This window comes from Epinephelus lanceolatus, chromosome 10 (genome assembly GCF_041903045.1).
Source record: "Epinephelus lanceolatus isolate andai-2023 chromosome 10, ASM4190304v1, whole genome shotgun sequence".
Taxonomy (NCBI): Eukaryota; Metazoa; Chordata; class Actinopteri; order Perciformes; family Serranidae; genus Epinephelus; species Epinephelus lanceolatus.
This window is the reverse complement of record NC_135743.1, coordinates 46,460,371-46,476,752: the sequence shown is the minus strand read 5'-3', so window position 1 is coordinate 46,476,752 and position 16,382 is coordinate 46,460,371.

Sequence of the window (16,382 nt, the reverse complement as noted above, 5' to 3'; positions counted from 1 at the left end):
CTGGTGACGTTCATGACAAGCCCAGGTCAGGCAGACCCCGTAACACAACTGTTAGAGAGGACCGTTTGTTGCTTCGGCAGTCCAGGGCCAGCCCTTTTTCAACTGCAGCAGAGCTACATCAGAACTGGTCACCAGAAACCCCTCACGCAATGGTCTCCATGGCCGAATTACTGCTCACAAACCAGCATTAAACAGAAGACAACAAAAGACTCGTGCTGCATTTGCCAAGGCCCACAGCTTGCAGAAAGGATGGACAGTGGAAAAGTGGCAGAAGGTTGATTTTTCTGATGAATCATCCATTGAACTGCGTCCCAATCGCCGCAAATACTGCAGAAGACCTGTTGGAACCCGCATGGACCCAAGATTCACCCAGAAAACAGTCAAGTTTGGTGGAGGAAAAATCATGGTTTGGGGTTACATCCAGTATGGGGGTGTGCGAGAGACCTGCAGAGTGGATGGCAACATCAACAGCCTGAAGTATCAAGAGGTTCTCGCTGCCCATTACATTCCAAACCACAAGAGAGGGCAAATTCTTCAGCAGGATGGTTCTCCTTCTCATACTTCAGCCTCCACATCAAAGTTCCTGAAAGTGAAGAAGGTCAAGGTGCTCCAGGATTGGCCAGCCCAATCACCAGACATGAACATTATTGAGCATGTCTGGGGTAAGATGAAGGAGGAGGCTTGGAAGATGAAACCAAAGAATCTTGATGAACTCTGGGAGTCCTGCAAGACTGCTTTCTTTGCCATTCCAGATGACTTCATCAATAAGTTATTTGAGTCATTGCCGAGATGTATGGATGCAGTCCTCCAAGCTCATGGGAGTCATACACGATATTAATTCTTTTTCCCAAGGCACCATGACTTTATGTTCTGATGTTATTGGAGCATGTTTGTGTATTCAACAGAAAGTATCATTTCTACAGTACATTATTTTTGTATGCGACAAGACTTTTGTCCAAGCAAGATCTGACCTTTCTGTCCTAATTAAATGATAAAATTCAGTGAATGATGCACAACTTTATTTTGGTATAATAAGCATAATCTAGAGGCCTTTGCCTTTCATATAAGCCATTTCTGATTCCAATTGATCAACTACAAGTCAAGTTATTATTTGTTGTTCCTACAACTTGGATAAGCGACAAGACTTTTGTCAGGGACTGTATATCCAGGAAAGCCAAGGTACCTAAGGCTGCACCTAAAATAGTGTTCAAGAGATCATATAAATCATTCTGCTGTGATGCGTATGTGGATGATGTGAAAAATATTTGTTGGACTGATGTGTGTAAAGAAAGGGATCCAGATGCTGCACTTGATGTTTTTATGAAATTGTGTCCTGTGGTTGATAAACATGCACCTGTCAGGAAGCTAACTGTCAGGGCTGTTAGTGCACAGTGGATTGATGAGGAGTTAAAGAAATGTATGGACGAGAGAGATGGGGCAAAGGTGGTGGCAATTAGGTCTGGCAATCCATTAGAATGGCAGACATACTGTAAAATTAGAAACAAGCTGACCAAACTGAACAGAAAAAAGAAGAAAATGTATTATGACGGTAAGATGTATAATATAAAGCATGATAGAAAAAAACTCTGGGCTACACTGAACAATATCATGGGCAAAAAGAGCAATTCAACACCATCCTTCATTGAATCAGAAGGTGCGTTTATTACTAAACCTGTTGACATTGCTAATTATTTTAATAATTACTTTATGGACAAAGTGAGTAAATTAAGGCAGGAAATGCCGAAATCCAGCTGTGAGTCATCCTATCAATGTATAAAAGAACAAATAATGAAGGATAAGAACTGTACCTTTAAACTGTGTAAAGTAAGTATAGAAGAGGTGGAAAAATTATTGCTGTCCATCAATAATGAGAAACCACCTGGGATAGATAATTTAGATGGAAAGCTATTGAAGTGTATTGCCAGCTATATTGCTGCTCCTATTTGCCACATCTTCAATTTGAGCCTTGAATGTAATGTCTGCCCCCTAACCTGGAAAGAGGCCAAAGTCATTCCATTACCAAAGAATACAAGAAATGCCTTTACGGGCTCTAACAGCCGACCAGAAAGCCTGTCACCTGTTCTCAATAAACTCCTGGAAAAAAATGTTTTTGAACAAATACAATATTATTTCTCTGTTAACAATCTGACAAGTGACTACCAGCATGCTTACAGAATGGGTCACTCAACAGCCACAGTGTGACGCACACAAAATGTATGGTCACAATTTATGTAATTTTGGGTTGTTTATTTATGTCATTTATGTGAGAGGAGTACTTCATATGCACCATAACAGTCAAATATTGTTGCTTGTTGAACCTTCAAGGCTTCCTTACAATATACACTGCAAGTATCAGTGGTGCCAGCAGGGGGCAGTGCGGCGTGTTACTTCGTTGTTGGACTCTCTTCTGAGTGGACATCCGTTTCCTCGTTCATTCTGCTGAGCGAGGCTGAATGCACAGAAACAACGCCGACTGTCTCATCTTTTCTCCTGTTTATTCAGGTTTGTGAGGTGTCAACAACTTGTGTGAGAGCATGTGCATGTTGCTTGATGTGCAGGTTGCACTGGTTTTACGAGGAGTGCAATGTGTATTTATGTGCTTTTTCTGTAAGTTGAGAAATGTAGTTTTTTTCTCAAGATGGCGCCAGCCGTTATGTTTCTCTGTCGATACCAATGTAAGTTTGGTCTAGTTTTGGCTCCAGTACAATACATACAGTTATGTGAATATTATCTGTTTGACTGTTAAAGGTGTGTTTTATCTGGAAAGAGATAAGAGATATAAATGCTCATTGTATTTGTATGATTACATTACTTTTATGTTTTTGATATTGTGGATCTTTGGGTGGAATAACAGTACAAACTGGAAAACATACAGAAAGAGTTATGCTGAGATTAATGTCATATTTGTAAATAAAACATTCTGCTGAGCGAGGCTGAACTGCACAGAAACAACGCTGACTGTCTCATCTTTTCTCCTGTTTATTCAGGGGTTTTTTATACAGTATATAGTTTCTCACCCGAGACCTGTAACAGATATTAGGGGGCTCGTCCGGGATCGGCAGTGACGAGGGGTCCGACAACTGCTGATCCAGTGATCCATGAACCTTGGGCCAGAGTGACGACGCGTTGCCAGAGCGAGGGGTACTGCGAGGGTGCAACTTCCAGGGTGAGGGAACCACCTAGGCGGGGATCTGAGCCAAGAGAGTGCAACTCAACGTTTCCAGGACGTCGACAGCGTGCAGCATGTCTGCCAACGAAAGAAAGAGACAGGTTTGGACAGTAAAGAAGCAACCTCACAACCTCACAGCTGAAGAAATCTTCGGGCTCACTCAAGACATCGGAACAGTGGACTGGCTTGACTCAGATAAGTTGGACGAAGAGGACGAGGAGAGTTGTTTTGATTATTTGTCTGTTTACATGTCTAGTGACTCCCTGTTAAACTCAGAAGATGAAGGTATTTCATGGTTACTGCATCTGAAAGATCAAGTAGACCAGATCATTGAAAAGTGTAGTGAGTGTCTAGTGACTCAACATGTTAACACTGAGATTGAGAGTGACAGTACCGTCCTCTTGCATTCTTCGCCTACTGACAAAGCTACTGCTGATGTAAATGTTAATACTGGGTCAATGTTAACTGAAATGTCTGATGTGAATACTGATACTCATGAGCCTAATATGCAGAGGTTGCTTAACAGTTATGAGGAGCTTCATAATAAACTCCTCCAGCTTAACATCCCACTTCCTCCTCACACTACAGGCCAGCAGCTGGTTAGTCCAAGGGACTACAATCAGCCTGGCAGGCTGAACACTAACAACTCACCTCAATATTTACCTCACTCCAGCGCAGGAAAACTGTCCATCCAACCTAGTAGACTGAACACTAACCACTTACCTCTTCACCTACCTCAACCCAACCCAGAACAGCCCATCCACGCTGGTGAGACTATGATAGCATTAAAAGATCTGCCACTGCTTCAACACAGGGAGTTCAAGATACATGGAGGGCAGATAGGGGATACAGCATCAGATGTGAGTTACAATAGCATCTGCAAACAAGTAGATGAAGGACTGAGAGAAAGACACACAGACAGTGAGATTATCAGAGGAGTCATGTGCATAATCAGACCTGGAAACTTCAGAGATATGCTGATTAATAAAGAGGATATGACTGTCGCAGAGTTGAAAAGCTTCCTCCAATCTCACCTTGGTGAAAAGAGCAGCACAGAGCTATTTCAGGAACTAATGTGTGCAAAACAACATGATAATGAGGCACCACAACAGTTCTTATACAGGATGATTGGGCTAAAACAGAAGATAACGTTCACCAGCAGACAAACCAGCTCTGTAGTTAAGTATGACGCATCCACAGTACAGGGTGTGTTTCTGAACACCATCTACCAAGGTCTGAGTGAGAAACATGAGGATGTGAGACGAGAACTAAAACGTCTCCTGTCTGACCCCACAGTGTCTGATGAGTCACTACTAAGGCAAGTAATCACGACTACCAGTGAAGAAAGTGAAAGGAAGCGTAGACTGGGTCGCAGCTCCACATGTAAAGTGATTCAGGCTTACAGTACTCAAGCCGAACCTGAAAAGACAAACAAAGGTGATAAGAACACTGAAACTGAAAGTAAGGACAAGACAATTCAGAGACTAACTGCTCAAGTCGAGGCTTTAACTCAGACTATAGACTCGTTAAAGCAACAAAGGACACAAACTCAGGCACCTGAGCAGCCATACTCACCTGTGTGCAAGTACCCCAGTGACCAAGTTAGGTCACAGAGGAAACAAAGACCCTATGGATGCCCCCAGTGTGTAGAGCCTGTGGGGAAGAGGGTCACCGTGCTGTAGGTTGTCTGAGGAAGTCAAAGCAGCCAGGAAACGGGCCTCGGTCATGGCGGAGGGACGACCTGTGACCGAATTCAAGACCAAGTCCCACTGCAGTGATATACTGGTGTCCAAGCCTGCTGAGGTGAGTTCAGTTATTTCGCCACAGTCACCCACCAAAACTCACCTGGTTACAGACAAAGTAGCTCCACTAATCGGACGCAGATCCCTGCTCAAATGTAGCATCGCTGGCTACGCGGTCACTGTTTTGTTGGACACTGGAGCCAATGTGAGTATTCTTGATCGTACCTGGAAAGAAAAATACTTACCCTGCCAAGATATCTGACCTCTCAGTGAGCTCATTGACAAAGAATTGGACGTCCTGGCCGTCACGGGAGATGAAATACCCTATGATGGATGGGTGGAGGTAATAGTCAACCTGCAAGGCAATAATGATCCAGACCTGTCTATTTGAGTGTCATTTCTGGTGAGCCGTTTACAGCTAGAAAGGCCATTGATTGGATTCAATGTAATTCAAGAGCTCGTAAAGGGACACCAGAGTAGACCCAAAGTCCTGTCTATCCTCGCCAATCTCCTCACTGGAGCCATGGAAATAGACAGCGTCAAAGCTGAGGCTATAGTGAGCTTTGTGCAAACCCAGAGACCTGATGATGAATATGCTATGGTGAAGGTTGGTCCAAGAGGAGCTATGATCCGTCCTGGTGAAATTGCCCATGTCAAATGTCAAGTCCCAGCCGATCTTCATCCCTCTGACTCACTGGTGTTATTTGAACCCAAATTCAACAGCTTGCCATTGGAGAAGCTAGACATTGGTGAGGGGCTAATGGAAATCCATCAGGCTGACTGACCCTATGTTGAGGTGCCAAAAGGAACCACACAGAGAATGAGGTGATACTACCCAGCAGAACAGTAATAGGCAGTATCGAGCCCGTTGAGAAGGTCATAGAGGTAGACCGACCAGAGAGTCACAAGAAACACCAAACCCCAGTACATGGTGCTGACCCTCCTCCCGCCACTAAGTCAACCAGTGGCAACTCAACCACACTGTGGCACCCTCCGGTTGACATAAGCCATCTTACCGAGGAACAACAGAAGGAAGTCAAACAGATGCTGTACAAGGAATCTGGAGCGTTTGCTCAGGACAATGACGACATAGGATGCATCTCCAGTCTCCAAATGAGCATCAACCTTAAGGATGATATTCCTGTCCAGCGAACCTATGCATCTGTTCCAAAGCCACTCTACAAGGAGGTCAAGGAATATGTCCAGGATCTGCTCGCCAAGGGATGGATAGTCAAGTCAAAATCACCATTTGCTGCTCCTGTGGTCTGTGTTAGGAAGAAAGATGGGACACTTAGACTGTGTATTGACTACAGGCTATTCAATCAAAAGACTGTGCCAGACCGCCATCCCTTACCTTGCATTCAAGACCTGATAGACACCCTTGGAGGTCACAGCTGGTTCACCATCTTGGACCAAGGAAAGGCCTACCACCAGGGCTACATTGCTGAAGGTTCTCGTCACATGACCGCATTCATCACACCCTGGGGTCTATATCAATGGGTGAGGATACCATTTGGCCTCTCCAATGCTCCAGCTGCTTTCCAGAGAAGCATGGAGGAAATGCTTGACAACCTGCAGGACAAATGTTGCATTCCCTACCTGGATGATGTCCTTTGTTTTGGTAAATCCTTTGACGATCACCTTGAGGGAGTGAGACGGGTCCTGAGAGCTCTGCAGCAGCATGGTGTGAAGCTTAGACCAACAAAATGTGAACTGTTTAAACATGAGGTCAGGTATGTGGGAAGGCTGGTCTCGGCAGAGGGAGTGAGGATCGACCCTAAGGACCTAGATGCTGTCCTAGCCCTGAGGGAGAAGACGCCCAACACAGTGGGAGATGTCAGAAAACTACTTGGGTTTCTCAGTTATTATAGGACATACATCCAAGACTTCTCCTGCATCGCCAAACCCATATATGAGTTGCTGCAGATAAAAGGGAGTCCAGCAGAGAAACTCCCAGTACAACCGAAGAGAGGCAAGGGTGCGCAGCTCTCATCGAGGACCCCAGTTCGGTGGACGGAGGAACACCAGGGTGTTCTCCACCAGCTCATAAAAACACTGACCAGCCCACCTGTACTGGCCTATCCCGACTTTGACCTGCCCTTCGTAGTACACACTGACGCCTCAGAGCAAGGACTAGGTGCAGTGCTCTACCAGCACCAGAACGGGAAACTCAGAGTCATTGCCTATGGTTCTAGAACTCTGTCTCCTGCTGAGAGGAACTACAGGCTCCATTCTGGCAAGCTCGAGTTCCTTGCTTTGAAGTGGGCAGTCTGTGAGAAGTTTCGGGACTACTTGTTCTACGTGCCCCACTTCACAATCTACACAGACAATAACCCACTCACCTACGTCATGGGTACGGCCAAACTGAATGCCGTTGGCCACAGGTGGGTAGGTGAACTTGCAGACTTCAGATTCGACATCAGATACCGACCAGGAAAAAACAATGTCGATGCCAACACCCTCTCCTGTCTGCCACTGGACATTGACAAGTATGTGGCAGAATGCACTGAGAAACTGTCCAAAGAAACTGTCTGTGCAACATGGGAGGGCAGTCAAGCTACAGAGAAACAAGACATTCCTTATGTGGCCGCTCTCAACCTGGCACAAGACCCAAGACCCCCTGGGATAGGGCCGCTGCCCACTATTGACCATGAGGAGCTGGTCAGAGCTCAGAGAGAAGACCCAGCAATAGGGGCACTAATACAATTGAAGGAGACAAAGGAAGTCCTGTTGAAGGTAGACCGACAAAGAGCGAATGGCCCCCTGTGAAAACTCATACATGAATGGTGCAAACTCCACATCAGGAACAATCTGCTGTACAGGCAAACCACACAGCGACAACAACTTGTCCTACCAACAAAGTACCAGGCTGTAGTTTTAAAGCACCTCCATGATGATATGGGCCACGTGGGCACTGAGAGAGTACTCACGTTAGCGAGAGACAGGTTCTATTGGCCCTTTATGAAAAGAGACATCGAAGCCTATGTCACCAGGAGATGTCCCTGCATCAAGAAAAAGAAACCGGTCACCCACATCAGGGCACCAATGGGAAGTATCACCAGCAGTTCACCACTGGAACTGGTCTCCATTGACTACATGCACTTAGAGACCAGCAAAGGTGGATATGAATACATCTTACATCAGACGAGAAAACCCCAATGTTATCATACCACAAGGAGAACTCACACAGGATGACCCAGAGGTGCAAATCAATGAGGATCACTTACCTGTGGACCAGGCACAGCTGGGAGGGTTTGAGTATGAGCCTGAGGGAAATAGACCCAGTACAGCTGGAGGTGGTCGCCCTGTAGCCTCTGAGGCAGTCGACACACACAGTGAGTGGGTCAGAAGGTCCACGCGAGATAGAAGGCCCACACGGATGTTGACGTATGAGTCCTTGGGTGAACCCTCGTACCACTTTCAAGCAAATTGCAACACAGTGGGAGCCTACGAGCCAATACCAGTTCCAGTCGGGGAAATGCCAACATACCTGATGGCCTATCACACACCTGTAAAGATGCTACCATACCCCACACCATATCAAATCATACCTTATGCCCCAACCATGCAATATCCCACATCACTGTTTGTGTACTGATCCACACATACTCACCTTTATACACACACACGCACACACCTATATACATACTTACCTTTATATACACACACCTACATACATACTTACCTTTATACACACACACCTACATACATACTTACCTTTATATACACACACCTACATACATACTTACCTTTATACACACATACCTACATACATACTTATCTGGTACTTACCTTTGGGGTACTGAAAGTGTTCATGGAATGTAAAATGTTTGAGGTTTAGAAATATGTAGATGTCTGGAGCCATTTTTATTTTGTCGGGGAGCGTGTGACGCACACAAAATGTATGGTCACAATTTATGTAATTTTGGGTTGTTTATTTATGTCATTTATGTGAGAGGAGTATTTCATATGCACCATAATGGTCAAATATTGTTGCTTGTTGAACCTACAAGGCTTCCTTACAATATACACTGCAAGTATCAGTGCTGCCAGCAGGGGGCAGTGCGGCGTGTTACATCGTTGTTGGACTCTCTTCTGAGTGGACTTCCGTTTCCTAGTTCATTCTGCTGAGCGAGGCTGAACTGCACAGAAACAACGCCGACTGTCTCATCTTTTCTCCTGTTTATTCAGGTTTGTGAGGTGTCAACAACTTGTGTGAGAGCATGTGCATGTTGCTGAACGCTTGATGTGCAGGTTGCACTGGTTTTACGAGGAGTGCAATGTGTATTTATGTGCTTTTTCTGTAAGTAGAGAAATGTAGTTTTTTTCTCAAGATGGCGCCAGCCGTTTAGTTTCTCTGTCGATACCAATGTAAGTTTGGTCTAGTTTTGGCTCCAGTACAATACATACAGTTATGTGAATATTATCTGTTTGACTGTTAAAGGTGTGTTTTATCTGGAAAGAGATAAGAGATATAAATGCTCATTGTATTTGTATGATTACATTACTTTTATGTTTTTGATATTGTGGATCTTTGGGTGGAATAACAGTACAAACTGGAAAACATACAGAAAGAGTTATGCTGAGATTAATGTCATATTTGTAAATAAAACATTCTGCTGAGCGAGGCTGAACTGCACAGAAACAACGCCGACTGTCTCATCTTTTCTCCTGTTTATTCAGGTTTTTTTTTTATCTGTATACAGTCTCTCACCCGAGACCTGTAACAACAGCACTAACACAAATGACAGGTGATTGGTTGAAAGAAATTGATAAAAAGAACATTGTGGGAGCAGTATTGTTAGATTTTAGTGCTGCATTTGATGCGGTGGACCACAAAATATTATTAAATAAACTGAGGTATTATGGCTTTACTCAAATGGCTTTATCATGGATAGAAAGTTACCTATCGAATAGAACTCAAAGAGTATTCTTTAATGGTAGCTTCTCTGAGGCTAGACAGGTTGAAAGTGGAATTCCACAAGGAAGTTCGCTTGGTCCATTGCTGTTCTCTATTTTCACCAATGATTTTCTATCTGCTCTTAAAAAAGCACATATGTCGATGTATTCTGATGACACAACAATATACATTAATGCACCCACAGTTAATGAAATTACGAACACCCTGAATGAAGAATTGCAAATAGTATTAGACTGGGTAATCAACAACAAACTAGTCTTAAATATATCAAAAACTAATAGCATGATATTGGGTACAAATTATGCATTGAGATCTAAACCACAGCTAAACCTGATACTAAACAATATAGCTGTTGAACAGGTGGAAGAAACAAAGCTGTTGGGTGTTATTGTAGATTGTAACTTGTCAAGGACGAGACACATAGATGCTGTTGTTGGGAAGATGGGAAGGAATATATCTGTTATTAAAAGATGCTCAGCTTTTCTGACACCACAATTGACCAAGCAAGTCCTTCAAACTCTAGTATTGCCAAACTTAGACTATTGCTCAGTGATTTGGTCAGGTGCAAACAAGAAGGAGATAGGAAAGCTAACATTTCCTAAAGCTAGGACACAATCAATGCAAAGAACAGTTATGTATCGAGCCACGTTAGGATGGAACTCTCTTCCAGAACAGATCATTAAAGAACAAACAAAAGCGAGCTTTAAAAGAAAACTTAAGCAATACCTAATAGCCCTACACCTGTAAACACATTCTGTACATGCAGACATACACATATAAAATATTATCACACACATGCACACACACCTATAATTATGTGTATTTAAGTCATTTTATTATTATTATGATTTATTTTTTCTTTCTTTAATCTCATTTATGTATTTTTTTTTATTGTTGTTTATATTATTTTTCTTTGTCTTTTAAATTTACTTAAACAATGGGAATATTAGTATGGATCACACTGTCATTGTAAATGTATACTGTCATGTTTGTTTGTTATGCGTGGACCCCAGGAAGAGTAGCTGATGTCCTGCATCAGCTAATAGGGATCCTAATAAATAAATAAATAAATAGTCTCTGATTCTGATTACCAGGCTATACAGTATGTGTAACAAACTCTCATATCTTTGCTTAATGTAATACAAAAAGAATTAGATTTACAAGAAAAAATTCCCAAAGGTCCGACCTAGTATTTGAATCCCATTAGTCCGACCTCCCAAAAATCCGACCGCAGTAAAGTTACATTTTAGGGGGGACCAGGCAACTTTCCCCTTTCAGTAAACACAGAGCAGCGGTACCACTAAACAGCTGCAATGTCTCTATGCGCGGACTGTGAGGACAGTTGCGTTTATCTCATCGACAGGAAATCACATCATCTGCTATATGTGATGTACATGCCCTTATTTGGATAACACATCCTGGTATTCCCCACACATGGGAAGATGCTTTAAGTAGGGGGGGCGGGCTTCCAACTGAATGAATGAATGAGTGACATCATTGTATTTTTTTTCCTGCTATATAGCACATCGCACATCGCACATCGCCACTCACTAGGCTGCTGACTGGCTTCCATAAGCTACACACAAATAAAACATTAAGAAGTTCTAACAAATGCAAATTTAATTACATTTTTTCCACAAGGAGGCCAACAATAGAATTCACCACATGACAAAAGCAGACAATAACTACCGTAGTTTGAGCGCTGTCCTTGGTGCTGAAGATGTCCCCGAGCCTGTTACATGCAGCGGTTATAACAAAATCACTTTAAGCGCTGTCCTTGGTGCTGAAGATGCAAAAACAAACAAATGTCTATACTCCAAAACTCACTACCTCTGACATGACGGACCAAGACAGTGTACATAGATAAAAAAAAAACATCAGCAGAAAAACAGAAGTCCTGCAAACCAACAGCAATTACTATGGCCAAATAACGTTGCGTATCTGTAACAATCTGTAGTTGCTGTTGGCAACTAACGCTGTTGCTGCTGCAGCTACTATTAGGCTACTACTGTTATCCAAACTAAATTAAAGGAAGCAAAGATTGTTTAACCTATAATTCCACATTATGTTGCCTTCTTTCCACAGCAAATAAATTATTTCCTTTTAACAAATGGCTCAGAGAAATGCCGTCTAGCAAAGTTAAATATTTTCACCACGATTTTAGTTATGAAATAGCCTCACATATGATATTCAAGGTGCACGCACACACAAGCAGGATCTCGCACGCATAAAACATGACTGGAATTAATAAACAAGCAGTAAATGCACGGTGGGGGTTATTTGTTTTCTGTATCGGCATGCGATGCTGTGTTAATTGAGTGAATCATCAGAGCCGGACGCGTTTTAATTTGAGTTTGATTTAATTTAATTACACTAAAGTTGTTGAGTTAAACTAACCATATGAGTCCTTTTCATTTTTATACAATTTATTGCTGCATTTTAAAAGCAAAAACAGTTACGTTTTTTTGGGGTTTCATGTTATATCTGGGGTTTCAGCTTGGCACCATGAACCTGTGCCTCCCGTGACCTGTAAAAGTAGCGTTGTGACATAAGCCTCAGTTTCTGTTGTTGGCGAATTGTTACAAGCTGATGAATTCACTGGTCAAGGCTAGGCAAAACGTTAGTACAGGTGAGATGACAGACGGATGGATGGTTTGTCTCTAACAAAATACTTTCTGTAGACGTGCTGCAAGAACGGATTATTGCTTGCTATTGCTGGTGGCGCCATTGCATGTATGCCACATATAGCAGATGAATGTGATTTCCCGTCAATGAGATAAACGCAACTGTCCTCACAGTCCGTGCCGGCGTAGTGAGGGAGAAATGCACAGACTGCTTCTGTTGGAAGTGCTGTGGTCGGAGTAACAGGTGGTCGGACTACTGGGTATGAAATCCGACGGTCGGAATAATGGCATTAAAATGGTCGGATTAATGGGCGGTTTACATTATGGGACTAAAACGATAACACTCGCCGTAGACCTGCATGGTCGGATTAGTGGGTAGTCGGACCTTTGGGACGCCTGGTCCCCACTGGCGAGTGGCTCCTGGTGGCTCCATTGCATAAAACGAAAGAAGAAGAAGAAGAACTGTCCGACTTCACCGCAGCTTTTTGTCACCATCCCCCGCTAAGGCCGCCTGCTCTCGTCTACTTTCCAGGGGTCTATTGCACAAAACTAGGATAAGGGATTAAGCCGGGATATCTTGGTTTCCTGGCTCAACTTATCCGTGATCCGGTTGCACAAAAGCGGGATAGTGGAAAGCAGGATATGTTATGACATAAGTTACCCTGGAGATTTATTCTGTGGAGCTAGCCTGCTCCAGACCAGGCTAAGTTCCAGGATCTATTTAATTTCATCCCTTATCTCAGTCAGCAGTCACCACAAATGGAAACCAATAGTTATTCCACTGCCCACTGCACATTGTTATCACATTCAACCAGACCCACTGTCATTATTAAAACATTTGTGATCATTAATTGCAGTCATTTTAGATAAATGATGATTTTAGATGATTTTGCAATCATTAGATAATTTACAGTTTCCCATAGACTATATATAAAATACACATCCCATATAAATATAAATACACATCAAAGAGTAACATGATGTTCCTTTATTGAATAAGGATAAATCAAAGCAAGTAAACCATCAGCTCCTTTCAAAACTGAAGTCTCACAGTGACTCTACAAGATAGAAAGCACGGAATCAAAGCATATTATACAACACAAGAATAAATACACATTCAAAGGTCTGTATATGATACACCCCACGTCTGTACACTGAAATAAATGCAGGACAAATCCATACACAACAAATGAATGGATGCAGTAGCCTCCCTGCAAGCTTGTATACACACAGTATACAGCACAAACAACATAAGAGGCCAAATCAATTTAAATTGAATAAAAAAAAAAAACACAAATTCCTCCGCCAATGCAGGCCATATTTAACTGAAATTCACAGCATGCGTCTCTGCCACTGCAGGACATATTTAACTTAAATTTAAAGCATGCATGTTAACTAAAATAATTTAACACATATTGGTCCCTGACCAGCCGACCACTGTCGTCATCAGGGAAGATGGCAGGATTGTCCCAGTCCATGTGTGATGGGGGCCCTCTCCTTCCTCAGGCAGGCCACATTGTGGAGGACAACACAGGCCACAGTGATGTCACATGCCTTCAAAGGGCTGACCCTTAAGTGGTGAAGACAGTGAAAGCGTGCCTTCAGGAGGCCAAAGGTCATTTCGATCCTGGCCCTTGTCCTGGCATGGGCATGATTATAGGCCTGTTGTGCTTCCTGAGGGTCTGTGTATGGTGTGAGGAGAAAAGGCTGGCAGGCATACCCCCTGTCCCCCAGCAACACACCAGAGAATTCACCTGTCAATACAAAATCTCATCATCACAACCTCATAAATAGAGTGACATTCTTGACACAGCCATGATGTGTGTTGGTGTTGATGGCTCCAACAGTGTGACAGTGCTGCCAGAAACTGCAAGGCAAACCAAAGTCAGATACTCCAAATGGATTCGATATGAATGTGGTTATGTCCCATGTAGAGATGGAAGAATGTACCTTGTATGAAGTGGGTGGCATCTTGGGAGGGACATAATTTTGTGTCTGTCCCCCCAGGATCCCCTCCAGCACAGGCCTGCCTTTGTTTTGTGCCAAGGCTATGTCCTCTGCTGGGGTGAGGTCAGTTGATGGTGACCCACCACCCGTGCCTTGCTTGTGTTTTTTTTTATTTTTTATTTATTTTTTTTTGACTGCTAAAACAGTACAGACAATGTGTGAGCAGTCACCTTTTCTGGGTACAATGTACGCTTGTGCATTGTTAAGTATTAGTCAGGGCACTTACCATTCTGCAGGTTCTTGTATCTAATCTTGACTTGTCCGTTTTGGCCCAGTCATGTTTAATCTATCCACACACACACAAATATATATATATATATATATATATATATACGCATATATATATCCCCCGTTAAAGGGTTTTTTGGGGGGAGTTTTTCCTTATCCGCTGTGAGGGTCCAAAGGACAGAGGGATGCTGTATGCTGTAAAGCCCTGTGAGGCAAATTGTGATTTGTGATATTGGGCTTTATAAATAAAATTGATTGATTGATTGATTGATATACATATATATATATATATATATATATATATATATATATATATTCTTATGATCAATCAGCATACATATGCACGCACACACACACACACACACACACACACACAAACACACACACACACACACACACACACACACACACTTGCATACATATAATGAAACAGCAGAGGAGCATGAAGAATGAGGAGCAAACATAAGATAAGATAAGATAAGAGGAACTTTATTTATCCCAAAGGGAAATTCAATTAAGTCAGTGAGCTCATGTATTTATCAAAGAGTTATACAGTCTGATGGAGTTGCATTTACACAGTTTCACTCACATCTGCAGTCAATTTCAGTTACAATTTCAACTGATTCATAATCAGAGTACAACTACGTTTTTGGAGATGTTAATTAACTATTTGGATTTTAATTGTGATGGTTTCAGCAGAGCAGTGAGTGTGTATTTGTGCACTACTTACGCATTCAGGCGGTCTGCAATACTTTGCCATGCTTTCTCTCGTTGTTTTATAACTGCGGCGGTGTTACCTTTCTTTTTGATTTGATCTTTTACTTCTTCGTAAGCCTCCATGAGGATTTCTGCCTTCTGACGGGGAAAAGTACACCGCTCTTGTTGCCATGGTGAATCAGTGAATCTGTGATCAATGGCGGGGTCTATTTGAGGAAGCTGCGTGCTGATCCAGGATTGGTTTCATCAATATACCCCCACTGTATGAAATGGTATACATTTCCGGTCTCCTAAGTAGGCGTTGTCCCCCGTAGCCCAATCAAAGACGATGGAGAACCGCCAATCAAAGACGAGTATCCCCACCCTCACTTGGTTATCGTAGATTAGCTGGGCTAACCGTTAGCGGTGTCTGTAATAACTCAGTAACTCAATAAACGGTCTGTGAAGAAAATATTTTTTCCAGCGGATATCTTAGTTGCAACATGATTGAGCTAGCAAAGCAGTTTTGTGTTGCTATGTGTGATATTTATTCAGTTTTGGGAAATCACGATGTCTAGAAAGCATCAGTTGCTGCAGCTGACAGGAACAGCTAACAGCAGCAGCAAAGCTAACATCAGGACGTCATCTGTTAAAAGCCTCCCGTTGTCGGATATGACATGAAACTACTCCAGTTAACTCAATCATGTTGTAACTAAGACATCCGCTGGAAAAAAATATTTTTTTTAATCCAGTATCTTTGGTGAAACTGCACTGATTTCAGCAACAGATAGCTCATCTCTGGTGCTGAAATCAGTGCTGAAACTGCACTGATTTCAGCACCAGAGATGAGCTATCTGTTGTCAGATCTCGCGAGAGTGTGTTGTTGAGACAGAGACAGGTCTTGAATAAAGTAAATTTTCTCCTGATTTGTCTGTCTGAAATTTGCCATTTTGGTGTCGGAATGTTCTGAAGATATGTGGCTTGTGATAAATGGG